At 40.4% G+C, this 5,264-nt stretch overlaps 1 non-coding gene across 1 annotated transcript; it reads right to left on the reverse strand.

Moving 5' to 3' along the window:
* Positions 1–3,651: 3,651 nt before the first annotated feature.
* Positions 3,652–3,760, reverse strand: LOC130842741 (U6 spliceosomal RNA). Its single transcript, XR_009050539.1, has one exon. It is a non-coding gene; the product is annotated as a U6 spliceosomal RNA (small nuclear RNA).
* Positions 3,761–5,264: the final 1,504 nt, after the last annotated feature.

A 5,264-nucleotide genomic window follows, 5' to 3' on the forward strand; every position in this document is an offset into this window, starting at 1 on the left:
GTTGAATCACTGGCTTTCTACTTGGGAGACAGCTAGGGAGAAGTCTGGCTGCTCTCCCTGCTACCTAAGGCCCTACGCCCTTCACACACCTGTAAGAGAGAAGAAACCAGTGTCTCCGAGGCTGAAGCTCTAACCCAAAATTGTCATCACCTTTCACAGAGTGACCTCCTAAAGGCGCTGCTTGGCAATGCCTGGGCTAAGAAGAGATTCCTGCTGCCACCTTCTGGGAAAATGAATAACCAAAGTCAATGTCTGATTGGAATCCAAGGGGAAACCCTATTGGGATCTTGCTGAAGATTCATCCTTTTGATTAATTCCCTTACTAATCATTGCACCTTTGTTTGAAATCTTTACATTAGAAATAGCATCCATTTTAGGCCTTAATCAGCCACTGCATTCTGCCTCGCAGTTCTCCAATGGTTCTGAAGAGATTAGAAGTTGTTTTTCAAAACATATTTATTAAATACCTTTTTGCACAGGCTAGTTTGCCAGGCAATGTGGAAGGATAATGAAACAGGCCTGGGCTCTCCTCTCCAGAAATTTCTGGTTGAGAAAGGGCACAGGGATGCAAGATAAAGGGCAGAATCGAGATAAACCAATACAGGTAGAAAGTTATTTCCCTTAACATATTGTGACCACAGACACATACATTTTGGAAACAGGGCTAAGCAAGGCTAGAAAGCAAGGAACGAGGCTGCCAGAGAACAAAATTTTGACGGAAGCAGGTGCAATTCAATCCCATGTAGTTAAACAAGGTGCCCTTAGGCAAGAGTCCAAGTTTTCCTACCTTGTATTCTCTCTGTCATCATCATATCACTCTTTTTTTTTGTTTTTATTGTTACATTGCGTGTTATTTACTTCTTGGCAGCTACCGCCTAGATCATATGTCTTTGTAATCGCCTCCAGCTCTAATTCCACTGTATCCAGAATTCTTGTTCCTTCTTTTGTTTCTGTGTGTTTCTAGGGCCAGAGGAGAAGGATGATAACATTGGGCCCCACAGCAGAAAACATAAACCAAACACATAAATTGCACTTTCTTAGACGTCCCCTCAGCTCTGGGTGAGGAAGTTTACTGCTGTCCCCAGGACACCTTGGCAGGGTTCTGGGTACCTACTGGCTCCCATTTCTTCTTTTCCTTCTTTTTTTTCCCCATTTCTTCTTCACTTCATTCCTCCAGGATTGCCTCTGGCCATCTCCTTGAAGCAATGGCACAGCAACCAACTTTTAGCTATTATTACTATTTTTCCTATTGTTCCTTTAGCAGAATCCACCCTTCTGCAAAGGTTGCCATCTTTCAGAGACAATATGGAGACTATGGTGACTTTATTATAAATGATTAATTTATTATCAATATAAAATACATTTGAAATTTTTATTTATTTTTAATGTTTTTGGCCGTGCCATGAGGCGTCTTAGTTTCCTGGCCAAGGGTAGAACCGTGCCCCTTGCATCGGGAACACAGAGTCTTAACCACTGGACCACCAGGGAAGTTCCGTGTTATGTACATTTTTAAAGTGCAAGAGAATTTAAGTATATAACATGGACGCTAGTCAAATTTTTGACGGACTAATGAGATCCTCCTCCCCCTCCTCAAAAAAACAGGTAGCGCCATGTATGTGCATGTGTGGAAGGGGGGTAGAGGTTGGCCAGCTTTCAATTTTACCAAGTTCAGAGGCTGAACTTCGAAGTATTCTTGCTATCTTTTTATAAAAGAAAGAAAAATTTTTTTCATATTAAAAAAAAAAGGAGAAAGGACATTTAAAAAAAAGATGATCTCTGGGGCTCCAGAGATCCAGAGAAGGAAGTAGTAATGGAGGTGAAGATGTCAAAGACTGAGCAGGAAGGAGAGAAGAAAGGTAACGAGAATTCCACTGTCCCAGATCATGTAGGATGGGACATCTGCTGGAAAGATAAAGGAAATAAGTTTGGGGGTAGTGGTAAAATTTTGGAAGACCTTTTGAGGGAAATAGGAATTTCTTCCCAAAGGTAAACAAAAGGTTTTTTTTGATGGTATTAAGGCCCAACAGCACCTGTGATGCCTTCTTAGTGAAGAAATTGCTGCGACGGCACCTCACTAGCTATTGGCAATGATTTGGGAGGAAACAGAGAGAGAACACAGAAACCATGGTCTATTTGTGGAAGCCTGGAAAAGTCCGATTACAAGCCAAGAAAATGAAATATTTTGCTGCGAGGAACCCCAGAAAAGCTTCTCACGATTCTAATAGCAGGTCCTTGAGGAAGTCAACAGTCTTTGGTCAAGAGAACAGTGGTGGCAGCAGCAGCCCCTCAGCCCTGGTTTCTCATGAGGCTTATCTTCCAGGTGCACACTGTGCTTGGTGTTGCTGTGGCTGCTGGGGCAAGATAAAGCCTGGCCGTCTCTCCTGGGTCCGGGCACATGTTTTATAGCTTCATCATGGTATAAGTTACATATCATAAAATTCACCCATTGTAAGTATACAATCCAATGATTTTTAATAAATTGATAGACTCATACCACCATCATCACAATCCAGTTTCAGAGTTTTTCATCACTTCCAAAATTTCCCTCAAGCCCACTTGTAGTCACTCCCCACTCCCGACCCTCCGGCCCCAGGCAACCACTGGCCTTTCCTTCCTTGTGGATTTACCTTTTCTGGACATTTCACATAAATGGAATCATACAATACATAGGCCTTTCTATCTGGCTCCTTTCGCTCAGTATAATGTTTTTGAGGTTCTTCCATGTTGTAGTAGGTATTCATATTTTTTCCTTTTTATTGTGGATAGTGACCCATCGTTTGGATATACCACGTTTTTTTGTCCATTCACCAGTCATGGACATACAGAGAGTTTCTAGATTTTGGTTATTATGAATAATGCTGCTATAAATATTCACATACAAGTCTTTTTTTTTTTTAAGCTCTTTAATGGAGTATAATTGCTTCACATACTAGTCTTTGTGTGGACATGGTTTTATTCTCTTGAGTAGATTCCTAGGAGCGAAATTGCTGGATTGTATGGTTAGCTTATGAATAAATTTTCAAGAAACCTATCAAACTCCTTTCCAAATAACTGTATCATTTTAAATTCCCACCCACAATGTATGGGTCCAGTTTCTCCACATCCTTGGCAACACTTGGTATTATCTGTGTTTATTTATCTTTTTAAGTCTCAAGCAAGTGGTCTAGAGCCACTGCTTCCATTTTTTAAAAATTTTATTTATTTATTTATTTTATTTATTTATATTTTTAGCTGCATTGGGTCTTCGTTGCTCTGTGCAGGCTTTTCTCTAGCTGTGGTGAGCGAGGTCTGCTCTTTGTTACGGTGCACAGGCTTCTCATTGCAGTGGCTTCTCTTGTTGCAGAGTACGGGCTCTAGGCGCATGGGCTTCAGTAGTTATGGCACATGGGCTCAATAGTTGTGGCTCACGGGCTCTAGAGCGCAGGCTCAGTACTTGTGGCACACAGGCTTAGTTGCTCCGCGGCATGTGGGATCTTCCCGGACTGGGGATCGAACCCGTGTCCCCTGCACTGGAGGCGGATTCTTAACCACTGCACCACCTAGGAAGTCCCAAATAGAAATTTTAGGTAGTAAATTTTTTACTCTTCATGCTAAATATTTCTGTAATTAGTATATTTTTTCATTCTAATGGGTATTACTTTTTAATTTTTTTAAAATATAGAATGCTTCATAAATTTGCATGCCATCTTTGTGCAAGGGACATGCTAATCTTTTCTGTAGTGTCCCAGTTTTAGTAAATGTATGTGCAGCTGAAGCAAGCACTGTCTTTTCATTTTCTTAGTGATGTCTTTTTTTTTTAATTAATTAATTAATTAATTAAATTTATTTATTGGCTGCTTTGGGTCTTCGTTGCTGCACACGGGCCCTCTCTAGTTGCTGCGAGCAGGGGCCACTCCTCACCATGGTGCGCAGGCTCCTCACTGCAGTGGCCTCCCCCGTTGTGGAGCACGGGCCCTAGGCGCGTGGGCCCCAACAGTTGCAGCACATGGGCCCAGCAGTTGTGGCCCACAGGCTCCAGAGCACAGGCTCAATAGCTGTGGCGCATGGGCCCAGTTGCTCCGTGGCACGCGGAATCCTCCCAGGGCAGGGCTCGAACCCGTGTCCCCTGCACTGGCAGGCGGACTCTCCACCACTGCGCCACCAGGGAAGTCCAGTGATGTCTTTTGAAGTGCAAACATTTCAAATTTTAATGATGTCCAATTTATCAGCTTTTTTCTTTTATGGATTTTTTTTGGTGTCTTTTTGGAGAACTCTTTGCCTAATCTCAAATTTGCAAAGATTTTCTCCTATGCTTTCTTCTAAACATTTTATAGTTTTACATATAGATTAGCAATCCATTTTGAGTTAAGTTTTGTGTGCGGTGTGAGATAACAGTCTAAGTTTACGTTTTGCGTATGGGTATCCAATTATCCCAGCATCGTTTGTTGAAAAGACTGTCTTTTCCCCATTGAATTATCTTAGTACCTTTGTTGAAATCGATTGACCGTAAATATAGGGGCTATTTCTAAACTGTCAATTCTATCACATCGATACATATGCCTGTCCTTATGCAAATACCACACTGTCTTGATTATTGTAGGTTTATAGTAAGTTTTGAAATTGGGTAGTAGAAGTCCTCCAGCTTTGTTCTTTTTCAAAATCGTTTTGGCTATTCTAGGTCCTTTGTACTTCCATATAAATTTTAAGTTTAGCGTGTCAATTTCTACAACAAACCCTTCTGGGATTTTCTTAGGGAGTTCATTGACTCTATAGATCAATTTTGGGAAAATTGCCACCTTAATAATACTGAGTGTTTCCCATGAACATGAATTGTTTCTTCATTTATTTAGACCTTCTTTAATTTCTCTCAGCAATGTTTTAACTTCTTATAGCACAAATCTTGATTTTCTTTTGTTAAATTTTTTCCTAAGTATTTTATTAATTTGGATATAGCTGTCAATGCAATTGTTTTCCTTTTTTAATTCTTACAGAAATATAGTTGATTTACAATGTTGTGCTAGTTTCAGGTGTACAGGAAAGTGATTCTGATATATATATATATATATTCTGTTTTTTCATTGTCTTCCATTATAGGTTATTACAAGATATTGAGTATAGTTCACTGTGCTATACCATAGGTCCTTGTTTGGATTGTTCATTGCTAGTATGTAGAACTGCAATTGATTTTGTGTATTGATCTTGTATCCTTGAAACCTCGCTAAACTCACTTTTTAGTTCTAGTGGTTATTTTTTAAAGGATTTCTGGGACTTCCCTGGTGGCACAG

This window comes from Hippopotamus amphibius, chromosome X (assembly GCF_030028045.1).
Source record: "Hippopotamus amphibius kiboko isolate mHipAmp2 chromosome X, mHipAmp2.hap2, whole genome shotgun sequence".
Lineage (NCBI taxonomy): Eukaryota > Metazoa > Chordata > Mammalia > Artiodactyla > Hippopotamidae > Hippopotamus > Hippopotamus amphibius.